Source organism: Schistocerca americana, chromosome 4, assembly GCF_021461395.2.
Source record: "Schistocerca americana isolate TAMUIC-IGC-003095 chromosome 4, iqSchAmer2.1, whole genome shotgun sequence".
Lineage (NCBI taxonomy): Eukaryota > Metazoa > Arthropoda > Insecta > Orthoptera > Acrididae > Schistocerca > Schistocerca americana.
Window position 1 is genome coordinate 136,620,207 of NC_060122.1, and position 19,470 is coordinate 136,639,676.

Here is a 19,470-nt window from a genome sequence, read left to right on the forward strand (position 1 = left end):
TAAATGCAGCCGTTTACCAATAGCACCAGTGCTGAATATGGATGTTTTCTAATAGCTCCCAGATACACCGCTCAGACGCTAGCAGAGAAGTTTGTACAAACTACTCCCAATGACAACCCGGATGAGACGTTTCGTCGCTACCATGCTTCTGTAGAGAGGGGAAAATTGGATTTCAGATCTAACAATTCTGAGACTTAGAACTATGCTCTCTCAATGTGGGAGATGAAATCGGCCGTGTCTGAACCTGGTCGCTAAAAATTCCAGTACTGCATTCTTCGCCATTTTCGGGCAGCGTCAAAGGAAGTTTTCGTAGAATGTTGTAATCTTATGTGACAGGTAGGTAACTCCAAAGCTGTGTAGGAAACACCATGGAGCGAATGGTTAACCGTCGTCTGGTCTGTTTGTTAGAGACCAGGCTATTCCATAGTCGCACTCAGTGTGGATTTCATAGATTTCGGTCCACTGTCAACCTGACCCCGATAGAGGCGACTATTCAGCACTTTCCGATAGAAACAGCACTGTATACGTATATTGTTTATCAGTAAGGCATACGATACTTCTTGAAGAAACTGTATTCTCGCACAACTGCTTCAATGCGGCTTTCGAGGCCACCTCCCCATCTCCATACGGTCTTTCCGGTCTCAGCGGTTTTTTGTGACCCTAGCTGGTGATACGCTGTCAGATCGTTTTGAGCAGGAGAAAGGTGTCACTCAGGACAGTGTTTTAAGTGTTCCCCTCTTTGCCATAGCCATAAACAGTATCACGTCCACACACACACACACACACACACACATATATATATATATATATATATATTTGGCTCGAAATTGTCATGATTGCCAAATCCGAGAGAGTTATAAGTCAGAACCCTGAAGACACTGAATATCCTAAAGTACCTTAGCCACAGGTCTTGGGGAGCGGACAAGGCCAGTCTCCTTCAGTTTATAGGACTTTGTGTGTTCGTGGATGGACTACAGATGCAGGATGTATGGATCAGCGAGGCCTTCTTATTTGAAGCTCATTGCCACTGTCCACCATGAGGCGATTCGTCTGGCCACGGAATCTTACAGGGCCAGTGTCATATCCAGCATCTGAGCTGAGGCGGGAGAACGGCCACTTACCATCCGGCGGCAGCTCCTCACGGTGCATCATGATTGTTCCTTGCAGCTCCAACCATCCACGAGCCGCAATGCCGTTTGGAATCCGCGCACAATGTGTGCTTGTGTCAGTCGGTGTCGACCAAGTACGACATCAAATCCAGGGTTTTAACCGTCCGCCCCCCTGGTTACTGGCGAGGCCCAGAATGATTTTAGATTTGGCACGGTACAGGAGTGATTGCATTCCTGCTTCCGTTTTTAATGCGACATTTTGTGACTTTCTTTTCTGAGCACCACGGCTATGTAGGGCGCTGATAACCTCGCAGTTGAGCGTCCGTAAGCACCACACACACACACACACACCACCACCACCACCACCAGTTTTGCTCGATACTAAACGACGGCAATCGTGCTTTTGACACTAAGATTCTCATGAGATGGAAAAACGTGATAGATCACGGAAGTCCACTTGAACCAGCTCACAAGTGGTTGGCGTGTAGCGACTCCGCACTGATTGAGCTTCGGAGCAGACACAGGCAATTAATCTGGGTAAGAATCTTCTATGGACGGCCTCGGCTTGTACGCGATCACACACGTAAAATTGCTGGTGCTCTCAGAGTAAGTAAACATAGCATCTTAAGAATACTGATTAATCCATCACTGTAGATTCAAAGAGTACGTTTAAGTTTTTGCAGAGCTAACGTGTAGATTCTGTGGTGCCAATAGCCGTCTCTCCGTAAAATGACGGAACAACAACACAAGTCCTGTTTGTGACGAACGAAACGTTTTAAGGTCTATGAAATGACATTGGCAGGTGCGTTTAGCATCTGTGATAGTTTCCAGAATGAAATTTTCACTCTGCAGCGAAGTTTGCGCTGTTGTGAAACTTCCTGGCAAATTAAACATCCCCAAGACTAAGCCACGCCTCCGCAATACTCTTTCTTCCAGGAGTGCTGGTCCTGCAAATTTCGCAGGAGTGCTTCTCCGATGTCTGGTAGATGATGTACTGGCGGAAGTAACGCTGTGAGGAGGGATCAGGAGTCGTGCTTGGGTAGCTCAGTTTGCAGAGCACTTACCCGAGAAAGGCAAAGGTCACAACTTCGAGTGTCGGTCGGAACCACAATTTTAATTTTCCAGGAAGTTTCAACTGCGATAATATTTTTCGGTCATTAAAATTAAGTCGCTAGATGTAGCATTCGTTAAGAGTTTAGGATTCGCGTATTTAAAAGCACAATTTGCGCAGAAAGGAGTGGATAGTCTGTATAGAGACGTCTGCTGGACATTGCTGTAAACGAAAGTTCAGCACTTCTTTTAGAACCTGTGTTCTTTTGTGAAGCTCTTGAGAATTACTATAAGCTTTCAAAATGGTGGAGCACAGTGATCAGTCGTCCTTTCCTTTCAGGTTTTATTAAGCAATTCTAGATTTTTGCTAGCGCTTAGCCATTATCAATGCACTGTTTCATAGTATCAGTGTATGTCCTAGTATGTCAGTCCCCTATTGTGTCGGGCTTCTCAAGTATTTCTTTCTAAACTGTCTACTTACTGTAAGAGTTTTCTATCAAATTTTATTACCTGGTAGATTCAGATAAAACAAAGTAACTCCAGCCTTTAAATTTTTGAAGTAATATAATTTCCCAATGGAGATTATTTTATAATTGCCTGCTGACGGTGCAACTGGCTTGACACTCCTTGCGCAGTTACACCTTTCGATGTCGAGCATACGCAGATGACCACTTGCTGCTGGTTCGTTCTCGGGAGGACGTCGTACAGATCCTACACACCATTTCGGCTCATGAGAAGACGGCCGGAAGAGTAGTGAATGTGCGCAAATTCGCGGCTCTCTCTATTGGTCACGGGCTACCCGCCAGGAAGATCTGTCGCGTGTTACCAGTAAAATGTCACAACTCCCTACACTGCCTCGATCCTCTGCAGCGTGTTGCCTATCTGTATCCCTATGTGGCATCCAGAGCAGTTCATACTGCTACCGATGCCGATTACGATAAGACGTAGTATTCAAGCGGCATTCGGATATTTTCTAACAGCTAGATCCATCTCCAAAGTCCACTGTATCCCCTGTGTGCAGGAGCGCTTGATTGTACGAACTTACGCTAGCGTACTGAGCACTTTACGTGACCACGACATACACTACTGGCCATTAAAAATGCTACACCAAAAGATGACGTGCTACAGACGCGAAATTTAACCGACAGAAACAAGATGCTGTGATATGCAAATGATTACCTTTTCAGAGCATTCACACAAGGTTGGCTCCGGTGGCGACACCTACAACGTGCTCACATGAGGAAAGGTTCCAACCGATTGCTCATACAAAAACAGCAGTTGACCAGCGTCGTCTGGTGAAACGTTGTTGTGATGCCTCGTGTAAGGAGGTGAAATGCGTACCATCAGGTTTCGGATTTTGATAAAGGTCGGATTATTGCCTATCGCGATTGCGGTTTATCGTATCGCGACATTGTTGGTAGCGTTGGTCGAGATCCAATGACAGTTAGCAGAATATGACATCGGTGGGTTCAGGAGGGTAATACGGAAAAATCTGCTGGATCCCAACGGTCTCGTAACACAAGCAGTCGAGATGACAGGCATCTTATCCGCATGGCTGTAGCGGATCGCGCAGCCACGTCTCGATCCCTGAGTCAACAGATGGGGACGTTTGCAAGACAACAACCATCTGCACGAACAGTTCGACGACGTTTGCAGCAGCGTGGACCATCAGCTCGGAGACCATGGCTGCGGTTACCCTTGACGCTGCATCACAGACAGGAGCGCCTGCGATGGTGTACTCAACGACAAACCTGGGTGCACGAATGGCAAAACGTCATTTTTTCGGATGAATCCAGGTTCTGTTTACAGCATCGTGATGGTCGCATCCGTGGCGACATCGCGGTAAACGCACACTGGAAGCGTGTGTTCGTCTCCGCCATACTGCCGCATCACCCGGCGTGAAGGTATGGGATGCCACTGGTTACACGCCTCGGTCACCTCTTGTTTGCACTGACAGCGCTTTTAACAGTGGACGTTACATTTCAGATGTGTTACGACCCATGGCTCTACCCTTCATTCGATCCCTGCGAAACCCTACATTTCAGCAGGATAATACGCGACCGCATGTTGCAGGTCCTGTACGGACCTTTCTGGATGTATAAAATGTTGACTTTCTCCAGATCTCTCACCAATTGGAAACGTCTGGTCAATGGTGGCCAAGCAATTGGCTTGTCACAATACGCCAGTCACTACTCATGATGAACTGTGGTATCGTGTTGAAGCTGCATGGGCAGCTGTACCTGTACACGCCATCCAAGCTCTGCCTATGCCCAGTCGTATCAAGGCCGTTACTACGGCCAGAGGTGGTTGTTATGAGTACTTATTTCTTAGGGTCTATGGACCCAAATTGCGTGAAAATGTAATCATATGCCAGTTCTAATATAATATATTTGTCCAATGAATGCCCGTTTATCATCTGCATTTCTTCTTGGTGTAGCAATTTTAATGGCCAGTAGTGTATAAGCAATGGCGCACTGTCGAGGCCTGTATTGTGCACAGTTTACTTGCCGTTCTTGTGCCAATGTCCGTCACCCCGCGGATCCCGGTAGGAAACAACATGCCCAAGGTTGCTCACAGCGCGGCATTCATTGCGGAACTGTTACGCTCGTGCCGAACTGCCAAGAGCGCGCCGGCCGCGGGCAGACTGTTTCTACGTCCTTTTCCTACGTAGCGTCGCCTGTTATGTACAAGAGAAGTTCCCACAGTAGCGGTCGACTGCGATTTTTTTCCGAAGCATATCAGGTCGACTTGGTATTATGCGACATGTGGGAAGTTTCAAAGTAATCGCTTTCATGCCATAGGACCAGCGGACTCTCCCCTCTGCGCCATCTGTGGCAGTGTCCATGAGGATCACTTTTGCTTCAACTGTTTAGCCGTCGTGGTTGTCTGGTTGTTAGGGCGACAACTGGTCGCGTTTTTTTTCTGCGAGTGCTGCCGCACCTAATTAACCCAGAGTCCTTTCTTTACCCAGCAGCGGAATAGTTTCCTGCCGCGATGTCTCGGACGGTTCTCTGGATAAAGGGCTGGAACTTTGTTAATCCATATGAAGACGCTCATCATCAGAAGTTTGAACGTGGAAGCTAGAAAATCTGAAAAGGGGAATACAATGATCTAGATATAGTGGGGGTTGAAGTGAAATGAAGAGAGGACAAGGATTTCTGGTCATATGATTACAGGGTAATATCAACTGTAGTAGAAAATGGTATAACGTGAGTAGGATTCGTTATGAATAGGAAGGTAGGAAAAGAGTGAGTTACTGTAAGCAGTTGAGTCATAGGGCTGTTCTCATCAGAATCGACAGCAACCAATACCAATAACGATATTTCTGGTATATATGCCGACGACGAAAGCTGAAAACAGAGATACAGAAAATATACGAGGATACTGAACGGGAAATTCAGTCCCTAAAAGAGAGATGAAAAGGGTATTGGAACGTGGTTGTAGACGAAGCAGCAGAAGAAAGGGTTAAAGGAGAATATGGGTTTGGAATTAGGAATGAGAGATGAAAGGGTAATGGAGTTCTGTTATAAAATTGAGTTGGTAATTGCGAATACTCAGTTCAAGAATAAAGAGGAAGAGATATACTTGGAAGAGACCAGAAGATAAGGAAATATTTGTTAGATGGTATCATGATGAGACAGATTCCGAAATCAGATACTGGATTGTAAGGCGTACCCAGGAGCAAATACGGATGCAGGTGACAATTTAGAAGTGGTGAAGAGTAGCTTGGAGAGGAATGGACATCTCTAAAAAGTGCAATCGCAGAAGGTGGAAAGAAAAACATGGATAACAGAAAAAATGCTTCAGTTGATGGATGAAACAAGGAAGTACAGAAATATTAATGGAAATTTAGAACTACAGAAATAAAATTCGCTGAGGAATGAAGTAAATAGGAACTGCAGAGAACCTAAGACGAAACGGCTGCATGAAAAATATGAAAAAGTCGAAAAATAAATGATTGTGGCCGAGGGGTCTTAGCCGCTTCAATCCGGAACCGCGCTGCTGCTACGGTCGCTGGTTTGAATTCTGCCTCGGGCATGGATGTGTGTGATGTCCTTAGGTTAATTAGGTTTAATTAGTTCTAAGGTCTAGGGGGCTGATGACCTCAGATGTTTAGCCCCATAGTGCTTAGAGCCATTTGAACCATTTTCAAATGATTGTCGGAAAGACTGACTCAGTATACAGAAGAGTCAAAAAAACGTTCGGTGAAATTAAAAGCAAGGGCGATAACACTTAGAGCGCAACGAGAATTCCACTGTTACCCCAGAGGAGAGAGCGGATAGGTGGAAAGAGTAAAGTGAAGGTCTCTATGAGGCGAAGATTTGCCTGACGTGATAGAAGTAACAGGAGTCGATTTAGAAGAGATAGGGGATCCAGTATCATAAGCAAAATTTAAAAGGGCTTTGCAGGACTTCAGAACAAATAAGGCAGAAGAGATAGATAACATTCCATCAGAATTTATAAAATCATTGGGGAGTGGCAACAAAACGACTGTTCACGTTGGCGTGCAGATTGACGAGTGTGACGATATACTATCTGACTTTCAGAAAAAATAATTCACACAATTCCGAAGACTGCACGAGCTGAAAGGTGTGAGAATTATCGGTATCGCACAATTAGCTTAACAGCTAATGCATCGAAGTTGCTGAAAAAATAATGTAGAGAAGAATGGAAAAGAAAATTGAGCATGTGTTAGATGACGATCAGTTTGGATTGAGGAAAGATAGAGGCACCAAAGAGGTTATTCTGACGTTTCGTTGGATAATGGAAGAAAGACTAAAGAGAAATCAAGGCAAGTTCATAAGAACTGTCGACCTGGAAAAGGCGCGCTATAATGTCCAATGGTACAAGATTTTCGAAATTCTGCGGCAAGTAGAAGCAAGCTACAGTGAAAGGCGGGTAATATACAATATCAAGCAAAGCCAAGAGGGAACAATAAGAGTCGAAGCCCAAGGACGAAGCTCTCGGATTAAAAAGGGTGTAAGACAAGAATGTAGTCTGAAACTTCATGGCAGATTAAAACTGTGTGCCGGATCGAGACTCGAACTCGGGACCTTTGCCTTTCGCGGACAAGTGCTCTACAAACTGAGCTACCCAAGCACAACTCAAGCCCCTCATCACAGCTTCACTTCTGCCAGTACCTCATCTCCTACCTTCCAAACCTCATTCTGTCTTACTATTTAATCAATACGTCGAAGAAACAATGATGGAAACGAAATAAATATTAAAGACTGGAATTAAATTTTCAGATGAAAATCTATCAATGATAAGATTCTTAGCATACATAGATAATGCACAATATTTCACAAGTTTTCTTTTAGGTGCCTAGTGGCTGGAACCTCACTGGCTATAGGCTGTGAGTTTACTCTATTGGCTTGGCCAATCGGTCCACATTTATGTACACCGTACAATCATCCCAAGTCTTTCTTTAAACTAGTAGATTACATCATCGCTTCTCGCACTCAGAAATCAGACGGATCCTTATGAAATTTTTGCAACACAACTTAAACTGTTGTTGTCCCTTGCTCTCAGTCATGCCAACAGACATCTTTTCTCGAGTTGTGGTGCCACAGATGCCAAACCCTGTGGAATAATGCTTTGTGACATATTAAATACGGGAGATAATACAGTACTGGCCATTAAAATTGCTACACCAAGAAGAAATACAGATGATAAACGGGTATTCATTGGACAGATATATTATACTAGAGCTGACATGTGATTACATTTTCACGCAATTTGACGTAATTTGGGTGCATAGATCCTGAGAAATCAGTACCCACAACAACCACATCTGGCCGTAATAACGACCTTCATACGCCTGAGCATTGAGTCAAACAGAGCTTGGATGGCGTGTACAGGTACAGTTGCCCATGCAGCTTCAACACGATATCACAGTTCATCAAGACTAGTGACGGGCATATTGTGACGAACCAGTTGCTCGGCCACCATTGACCAGACTTTTCAGTTGGTGAGAGGTCTGGAGAATGTGCTGGCCAGGGCAGCATTCGAACATTTTCTGTATCCAGAAAGCTACGTACTGGACCTGCAACATGCGATCGTGCATTATCCTGCTGAAATGTAGGGTTTAGCAGGGATCGAACGAAGGGTAGAGCCACGGGTCGTAACACATCTGAAATGTAACTTCCACTGTTCAAAGTGCCGTCAGTGCGAACAAGAGGTAACCAAGACGTGTAACTAATGGCACCCCATACCATCACGACGGGTGATACATCAATATGGCGATGACGAATAGACGCTTAAAATGTGCGTTCACCGCGATGTCGCCAAACACGGATGCGACCATCATGATGCTGTAAACAGAACCTGGATTCAAGCGAAAAAATAACGTTTTGTCATTCGTGCACCCAGGTTCGTCGTTAAGCACACCATCGCAGGCGCTCCTGTCTGTGATGCAGCGCCATGGGTAACCGCAGCCACGGTCTCCGAGCTGATAGTCCATGCTGCTGCAAACGTCGTCGAACTGTTCGTGCAGATGTTGTTGTCTTGCAAACGTCCCCATCTGTTGACTCAGGGATCGAGACGTGGCTGCACGATCCGTTACAGCCATGCGGATAAGATGCCTGTCATCTCGGCTGCTAGTGATACGAGGCCGTTGGGATCCAGTATTACCCTCCTGAACCCACAGATTCCATATTCTGCTAACAGTCATTGGATCTCGACCAACGTGAGCAACAATGTCGCGATACGATAAACCGCAATCGCGATAGGCTACAATCCGACCTTTATCAAAGTCGGAAACGTGATGGTTCGCAATTCTCCTCCTTACACGAGGCATCGCAACAACGTTTCACCAGGAAACGCCGGTCAACTGCTGTTTGTGTATGAGAAATCGGTTGGAAATTTTCCTCACGTCAGCACGTTGTAGGTGTCGCCACCGGCTCCAACCTTGTGTGGATGCTTTGAAAAGGTAATAATTTGTATATCACAGCATCTTCTTCCTGTCGGTTAAATTTCGCGTCTGTAGCACTTCATCTTCGTGGTGTAGCAATTTTAATGGTCAATAGTGTACTTCATAGCACTACTCGCATCATAGTGCCCACCCACACAACATTTACCTCTTATTTCCTTTTTTCACTTATAGACTAAGATCTATGCTGAAATATATTCCCCTCCTTTTAAATTATCTGTAATAAATAACATTTAACAACACATGGTCTGAATACATTGAACTCGTGTTTTTGACTTCTTATTGGTTTATATGCTGGTTAATTAATCCGTTGTTCTGGAATATCATTCAGAAATGTAATATAAATGATATGCCATCTAGTATTACACGTAATTCTAAAATATTTCTGTTTGCCGATGACACTAGCTTGGTAGTAAAAGGATGTTGTTTGCAACGTTGGCTCTGTTTCAAATAGTCCAATTCATGACATAAGTTCACGGCTTGTAGAAAATAAACTAACGCTAAATCACAGTAAGACCCAGTTTTTACAGTTTGTAACACACAATTCAACAAAACCTGAGGTTTTAATTTCACAGAATGAGCATATGATTAGTGAAACTGAACAGTTCAAATTTCTAGGTGTTCAGATAGACAGTAAACCGTCGTGGAAAGCCCACGTTGAGAATCTTGTTCAAAGACTTAAGTCTGCCATTTTAATTATTCGAACGGTACCTGAAATAAGTGATAGATCGACACGGAAATTAATCTACTTTTCTTATTTTCGTTCGCTTATGTTACACGGTATGTTATTTTGGGGTCCCTCTTCCTATTACCAAATGATATTTTTGGTTCAGAAACGGGCAGTTCCAGTAATAAGTGGCTTAAGTTCGCGAACCTCTTGTCGACCCCTCTTCACTAGTCTGGATTTGGCTCTGAGCACTACGGGACTCAACATCTTAGGTCATAAGTCCCCTAGAACTTAGAACTACTGAAACTTAACTAACCTAAGGACATCACACACACCCATGCCTGAGGCAGGATTCGAACCTGCGACCGTAGCAGTCCCGCGGTTCCGGACTGCAGCGCCAGAACCGCTAGACCACCGCGGCCGGCACTAGTCTGGACATTCTGGCGTTAGTCTCTCAACATATACAGGGTGTTTCACTAAACGTGTGTGCCTCTGTAAGTTACGAAGTAATAGGCAACGGAGATATGTATTCCTGTAGGTCGCCATAAGAGAGGTCACACTGAACATAATTTATTGTGTTATTGTCCAAAGAGTTATAGCAAAAAGAAACAATTTTTTAAAATGGAGCAATAGTTTTTTCTATCATGCACTGGAATCAGTAACACCAGCTGTGTATACGTCAATTACATTCTTATCACTTTTAGTTTGGGAGCTACAACCCTTCAAAGTTTCAGGAGCAGATACCACACACGCTGCGCATACGCAATGCGCCTTCTAAATGTGGTGCGGCCGAGTTGTAACGTTGCTGGTGTCCACGGAGCGAGAAGCTTCCTCGATGCGCTGTTAGATTGCCGACTGTCGCCGCACACGGCCGTATACCCGACGGTTCGACACACACAAACAAACGGGACTCAATATACCGAAGTTACTGACATCGGAAGAAGATGGCATACTCGAACAATGAGTACGTTGACATGTTTCTGATACTCGGCGAGTGCCGACACGATGCCACTGAAGCAGCCATGGCGTACGCCGTGAGATATACTAGGCGAAGAGCTCCGGTAGCCATTACGTACTTACGTGCCGAACAACGACTTCGGGAAACAGACAGCCTGGTAATGCGCCGCAGTAGCAGACGAAGAATTGCAAGAAGTGAGGAGACGGAGGTTTTTGTTTTAGCTGCAGTACACCACGATCCTCATGTCAGCTTACGAGCCGTTGCTGCAGTCGCTGGTGTCAGTCTCACATCTGTGTGGCGTACAGTACACGGCCACAGGTTTCACCCGTGCCGCCTGTCACTGCATGGGAACGATTTCCGTACGAGAGTTACATTCTGTGAATGGGTGTTGCGTAATTTCACGCTGGAGTATTTACAAGGTGTTATGTTCTCTGATGAGTCCACGTTCACAAATTATGGTGCAGTGAATCGCCATAACGTGCACTATTGGGCCGCAGACAATCCTCGGTGGGTACGACCTGTCTACCGTCAACGTAGGTGGTCTATTAATGTATGGTGTGGAATCCTTGTGGATGAAATAATCGATTAACACTACTTCGCAGGTACACTGACAGGTGAGTTATATCGCTCGTTTATAGACGACAGTTTGGGTGGTCTCCTTGAACATGTGTGTCTACACACGGGAGTCCATATGTGGATGCAGCACGGTGGTCACCCAGCCCATTCTGCGCGTGCTGTTGTGGAAGAACTAAACAACAGGTTTGCAGGGAGGTGGTTGTTGCGCCATAGTCCTCATTCACGGCCCGCAAGGTTGCCCGATTTAACACCATTAGATTTCTTTTTGTGGGATATTTAAAGGATCGTGTTTATGTCACTGAGCCCACTTCCCCAGATGACCTACAACAGCGCATCGAGGACGCGTGTTGCTCCATGACACCAGCGATGTTACGTCTCGTCCGCAGATCCTTCAGAAGGCGCACTGCATTGTGCATTCAGGAACATGGACACACATTGGAACATCTCCTTTAAATCAACTTCCCACCGCCAGAACATCCATCACCCACCACATAGCCATGTATTATTTACAGCGTGTGGTATGTGCCCCAGAAACATTGAAGGGTTGTAGCTCCCAAACTAAAAGTGATAGCAATGTAATTTAAATTGATGTGTACACAGCTGGTGTTAGTGATTCCAGTGCATAATAGAAACAACTATTGTTCCATTTATAAATTGTATCTTTTTGCTGTAACTCTTTGGATAATAATACAATAAACTATGTTCATAGCTCCGCAGACAGTCTAACGTTTCTTATGGTGACCTACCGCAGTAAATATTTCCGTCGCCTATTACTTTGTAACTTACAGAGCCAAATACATTTAGTGAATCACCCTGCATATTTCTTACCGTCGTTTCCTGCTAACAATATCTGGTTATTCCCAAGAATTAGCAGCTTTTTCTCAGTTAATACTACGCAGAAATCAAATCTGCATTTGGATCGCACTTCCTTAACTCTTGTGCAGCTGCTGAGTCCATTTTCAATATGCTACCATCAGAATTCAAAAATCGTAGCAGTAATCCAAGCGCTTTCCAGTCGAAATTGAAGAGTTTCCGCATATTCTGTCAAGGAGTTCCTTGAAAAATTAAGCTGATTCTTGTGTTATATTGTTGACTGCGTTTACTTGAACTTATGGTTTTACTTTTTTGTGTTCATAAACATTTTATTTTATCTGTTGTTACTATTATGTTGTAATTTCATGTACTGACACGTTCCGAGACATTGGAGATTTGCTCCTCAATTTGGTCCTACGGAACTAGAGGTGAGAATAAATAAATAAACTTTGTCCCTGTGATAACATTCCCTTTATGTTTTCCTAGAAAACATATTCCCAAACCTATTCTCACACATGAACCACGACTCACATTACGGATTCGTTCACAGTTTAATCAATTTGTTTCATAAGGTGAACGAACCTTGCTACAGCAGTCCACAGGTGACAGTTTCCCCTAGCCGGCATTTTGTTCTTCTCAAGTTTCACCGGGCGTCGCCGAAGGTCACTTTTGTCATGATGTTCGGACAGCAAAGTTTGCCTATTACTCTTCACCTACTTTACACTCGTCACGCACATCAGACTGCGACTGCGTTGTAAATAACTCTCGGTGCACCACAACAGCTTGCTCTGTAAGGCAGAGACCTAGACCTTGCCCTGGTGTTGCATTCCTAACTTCAGGCATAAGCTCTGAAACAGATTCCGCCTTGTTGACCAGATTGCTAACTTCACGAACATGGCTCCTTTCCCTTTTTCTACGTTCACCCTACTTCTGAGGAAATACATGTGCCTGTGCTGTTTCCTCCACAGTATCTGCAATACAACTATCAACATCAACAACAGCCACGTAGTGCACAGTGGCTCTTTGCACGACGCAAAAACCAGTGGCACACGCATTTTCCTGTACGTCAGGCTCAAATTCTGTGGCCTCTAAACAACACAAATTATGCCCTAGTTGGTAGATACTACGGTACTTAAATCACCCATGTTGCTGTCCACAAACTTATTCTCTTCGGTTCACTTTCGTACAGGCCGTACTTACTTTGTCTGGCACTACAACTACTTCAGGGACCGCAACTCCGCATGATACCAGAGCTGAACCTTCTACATTACTCCCTTAAAGTCAACAACGTTAGTACTTTGCGCATTGCGCCAACTCTATACATCGACATTACCATCGTCATACATTGTCTAATTTCCCCAATCATGACAGTGTCCCACCAGGCGTCATTTTATGGCCTCCCCCTTACACGTTTAAATACATTAACGTCAACTGGGCAGACTTTACGGTCAGGTAAACTAGACACAGGCCTGTCCCCTTCAGCAGCTATTAATTATTTCCCAGTTCTCTCCTTCTCTGCCAGTTCTCTTTCCTTTCTTCCCATCCTCTCCAAAACCTACCTATCCCTCGTTTCCCGAAGCCCGTTTTGAGTCCACCAGTCGACGAATCCTCTCTGCCTCTCCTCTGCAAACTGTGAAGTCACTCTACTGAAAAATTTCTATTCCACTCCTTCTTTGTTCGAGCTGTTCCCTCTATCCTCTTGGACAATTTTACATTCTATGCTCATAGCTTATTTAGCCCACCTTTCATAATTTGCAGTACCTCCTCTCCAGCAGCCATTTTTCGTACTGGAAACTCCACTCCCTGTGGGACCATCCAAATTATGGTTACCACTTATCAGTTACACAAACACAAACGGCAAAAACAAACATACTACTATCTCAACAATTCTCCTTACAGCACAAGCTTACATACTAAAAAGTCACATTACTTGTTCAGCACCATTTCCCATTCCAAGTGACCCAACTTAACACACATTCCATACAGTGCTTAATCGCTAGCATCATGACAACTCTGTTCACTAAACACAACAAAACAGCAAAACAAAAGTAAACTATGAGAATGACTCACACTACATCTTACTTTTAACTTATCTACTCTGACTGAGTGGCTGATCATTGGACACATAAAGGAAACACATTAGAAGCAATGAATACTCTTTGACAGCACTCAGCTTCATGTCCTGAATCTCTACCCATGGTTAGTCGATCCCACTTCTGACACCAGGTGAAGCGGTCTAGGAATGTAAGACGACTTCTGTGCTGGGTTGAGCCTCGGTGGCAGTGGTGTGGTCATAGGAGCAGGCGCTAGATAGCTTTGAAAGAGAGCATGTGGAAGTAGATAGCTACTATATGATGATGCGCTGAGGAATGCTGATTCCAGTAGGTTACACAGCAGCGAGTGGCCCATTTGACAGACACGGCTGCTCAAGGATGGAGCCAGCGGTACTTCAGATTGTTGAGTTTCTTGCAGAGGATGCTCTCGTGGTGGAACTCACCCCACAGCTTGTCAGTACATGGCACATAAACTCTCTCACCAACCGGAAGGGTGGGTGGTTTCACCACCCAGATTTCGTTCTGCTGTCCTTCAGGGCAGGTGTATGGCCACTGCTTGAGTGGGACATGAGCCACCCCACTTTTGGGGATGTATCAAGTTCAAGGAGGAGGACTTAGCACTAGCAAGAGGTGCAGTGATGGAAGCCCAAATTTGGGGTGGTTACATGCTGTCCCATGTCGCCCTGTCATCCGGTGTTGCCTTCCCATCTCTGTAGGGTAGGCGCTGCTGGACAGATCATGCCTAACCTCACATTAATATTATGTATACCCATTTTCGGCCCTCTTTTTGTGCCTTTTTACGGTTCCCAGTCACGCTCGGTGCAAGAAATCCGTGATCAGGAAATGTGGAAACGGCGTGTTCGATCTGCATGAGTTCCACTTTACCATCTGCGTTTCATTATTACGGTGCTTGGCTTAGTCCATCTTATGTTTCCTAAACAACCTGTTTGCTGCAAGTAGCATGCTGGCACGTTAACACCCACCAGCTGCCTTGCACTGCTCTGGCTGAACTGTTACTAAGAAAACTACCTCACTTTCACTAGCTTTGAAATTCCAAAAATATGTTAGGCTGGCATTACCCAGCCATAAGTAACCGCCAACTATGTCACAAGAGATATTCTTGCGCTGATGGTATCCTCCTTTATAAAAAGAAATGACTACCACCATCTTGCTGACAATTAATAATCATTAATTCGGAAACGTTTGAAAAAAAACCATAACAATATTTTCACACTTCATGAAAAACATGATACAATTTCTGTCTCCCTCTGCCATCTCAGGGACATGTAGAATATTCAGAATATTTATTCACAAAACGTAATGCTATTTGAGGCTTTCCATGCAAACTTCCAATAAACGAATTTCGATCAGCTGCTGTGTTATCTGCCTTCGAACGATGTGATGGTACGATGAATCGACAGACTGGGAGACATCAGTGCAGTGCCTACTGAGAACTCTGCTGCTGGACGATACAATCATGGAAAGAATATCATCCTTATCTTCACTCTGAATTACTAGAGCACCATTTGAACGATAGAACTGTGATTCTACTTCCCCAGGAGGAAGTGAGGTTGGCAGTAGTGAAACTACGGAAGACAAAATCATACAGGCCGGGTAGAAATATGGCAGAAGTGTTTTATCACCTAGAAGACCAAATGGAACAGTGTTATTAAATGAAGGTCTTCTGCAGTGGTGGATGCCCAGAATATAAAGAAAACAAGAAAATAAAAGAAAATAATAAAAAAAACGGAATATCATTACACCAAAAATAGGGGAAGACAAAGACCCAAGAGGACTGAAATCTTAAAGGTCGATTTGTTTCGTAGATTCTGTAGCCAACGTACAGAAATAGCTTCTGTGCCACTGCTTGAAGGATCACAGAAAGGTAGTTGGCCTGAGCCCAATGAAATATGGTATCAGATAGTGGAAATTCACTGAGGTTTGGATAAACCACGAAGTGCAAATTGTGAACACCTCAGACGACGAGTATGTTACAGGCATAATGACTGAAATAGCTAAGGCTGTCCTGTTCAAAAGACTGAAGCAAGTGTACTATCCCAGGTGAATTTGTAACTGTCTCCAAAATAATTGCACAGAGAAGCAGGTAAAATTGGAATACCCTGAAAGAGTTGAAAAACATCACCAAATACTACCCATAAGGATATGTTTGTGATCCAGAGCTCTGGAATGTTGGTACAAAACATCTACTGAACAAGTTTTATTGTCAGTGTTACAGCCTCTGAGTGGTGTTGGTAGAGTCGTTACAGCCTTTGGTAGTCCAGACTGAATTTAGATGTAGTATGAGGGAAGTGGTCAGTGGACTCTACGCTGTCAAAAGTACACAATGCAATCTGATTGGCCACCATGGCACAGTGTGCAACCAATATATCCCAAGCTCGGTTTGTGTAATATGTGGAAGGTATGGCCACAGGTCAGTGATTGCCTGAATGGATGTAGCTGGCTTGCTGAAGAAAGACGTAATAGCTGTTTTATAGGAGTTTGCGATGTGTAATTCAGATATATATCTCTGTTTGTGTCAGTACATAAAGAATATATCCTACAAAATTGTTTTTTGTTCTCTACCCTAACAATCAATAACAGCAAACATACCCTCGGTCCATAAAGTATCTGTGAACTACAAACCTGGGTACCAGCAGGAATAACTAGTTGGGCATGCTGGAACTTTGGAGTCTCAGTAGTAGCAGAGTCTTATGACTGTAACTATTACCTCCTGCTGATGGTACATTACAGTTTTAAATTTTAGCAGCTGTATCACTGTAATACATGATAAGAAATGATAATTAAATCAAGACCCTACGCTGTCGATAGGCATTGATATACATCAACGACGGCAGTTGAAAATGTGTGCCCTGACCGGGACACAAACCAGGGATATCCTGCTTACATGGCAGATGCTCTATCCATCTGAGCCACCGAGGGCACAGTTATGCAAGCAGCTTCACTATACAGGGTGGGCCATTGATAGTGACCGGACGAAATATCTCACTAAATAAGCATCAAACGAAAAAACTACAAAGAACGAAACTAGTCTAGCTTGAAGGGGGAAACCAGATGGCGCTATGTTTGGTCCGCTAGATGGCGCTGCCATAGGTCAAACGGATACCAACTGCGTTTTTTTAAAATAGGAACCCCCATTTTTATTATATATTCGTGTAGTGCGTAAAGAAATATGAATGTTTTAGTTGGACCACTTTTTTCGCTTTGTGGTAGATGGCGCTGTAATAGTCACAAACGTCTACGTACGTAGTATCACGTAACATTCCGCCAGTGCGGACGGTATTTGCTTCGCGATACATTACCCGTTTTAAAATGGACCGTTTACCAATTGCGGAAAAGGTCGATATCGTGTTGATGTATGGCTATTGTGATCAAAATGCCCAACGGGCGTGTGCCATACATGCTGCTCAGTATCCTGGACGACATCATCCAAGTGTCCGGACCGTTCGCCGGATAGTTACGTTATTTAAGGAAACAGGAAGTGTTCAGCCACATGTGAAACGTCATCCACGACCTGCAACAAATGATGATGCCCAAGTAGGTGTTTTAGGTGCTGTCGCGGCTAATCCGCACATCAGTAGCAGACAAATTGTGCAAGAATCGGGAATCTAAAAAACGTCGGTATTGAGAATACTACACCAACATCGATTGCACCCGTACCATATTTCTATGCACCAGGAACTGCATGGCGACGACTCTGAACGTCGTGTACAGTTCTGCCACTGGACACAAGAGAAATTACGGGACGATAACAGATTTTTTGCACGCGTTCTATTTAGCGACGAAGCGTCATCACGAACAGCGGTAACGTAAACCGGAATAATATGCACTATTGGGCAACTGAAAATCCACGATGGTTGCAACAAGTGGAACATCAGCGACCTTGGCAGATTAATGTATGGTGCGGCATTATTGGGAGAAGGATAATTGGCCACCATTTTATCGATGGCAATCAAAATGGAGCAATGTATGTTGATTTCCTACGTAATGTTCTACCGATGTTGCTACAAGATGTTTCACTGCATGACAGAATGACGAAGTACTTCCAACATGATGGATGTCCGGCACATAGCTCGCGTGCGGTTGAAGCGGTATTGAATAGCATATTTCATGATAGGTGGATTGGCCCGCACGTTCACCGGATCTGACGTCCCCGGAATTCTTTCTGTGGGGAAAGTTGAAGGATGTTTGCTATCGTGATCCACCGACGACCCCTGACAACATGCGTCAGCGCATTGCCAATGCATGTGCGAACATTACAGTAGGCGAACTTCTCACTGTTGAGGGAAATGTCGTTACACATATTGCCAAATGCATTGAGGTTGGCGGACATCATTTTGACCATTTACTCCATTAATGTGGTATTTACAGGTAATCACGCTGTAACAGCATGCGTTCTCGGAAATAAGTTCACAAAGGTACATATATCACATTGGAACAACGGAATTAAAATGTTCAAACGTACCTACGTTCTGTATTTTAATTTAAAAAACCTACCTATTACCTACTGTTCGTCTAAAATTGTGAGCAATATGTTTGTGACTATTACGGCGCCATCTATCACGAAGCGAAAAAAGTGGTCCAACTAAAACATTCATATTTCTTTACGTACTACACGAATATGTAATAAAAATGGGGGTTCCTATTTAAAAAAACGCAGTTGGTATCCGTTTGATCTATGGCAGCGCCATCTAGCGGGCCAACCATAGCGCCATCTGGTTTCCCCCTTCTAGGTAGACAAGTTTCGTTCTTTGTAGTTTTTTTCGTTTGACGCTTATTTCGTGAGATATTTGGCCCGGTCGCAATCAGTGGACCACAGTATTTCATGAACACATTTACGCAAGCAGCCTCCACTATATCCATTTATAGTTTTGAAATGCTAGAGTGACATCCACCAGCGCATTATTTAGGTATTGTACTTCAGGTGACACATGGATGAAAGGTGATGAAACAGTATATAGTCAAATATGGTGCTGAGTTATGTGTTATATGAAATACATGCTAAAAACTTTAGATTACCAGAGGTCTCACAAAAATTCCAAGTATGGGAGAGACTTAACATGCTACCAAAGCCCTGCTGCTTATCTGTAATTGTTAGTTTCTGCTGGTAGTACTTCAACTACATAGTTTCTTTCTTTGTCTCAATAGCTGTATCATATTCTTACTGGGTCCTGGAATAGCATGTGTCCTCTATGCATGTATGTGTCAGAACCACATATTAACATATAGCTATAAATTAACTTTAAAAACACTTACACACACATACACACACACACACACACACACGCGCGCGC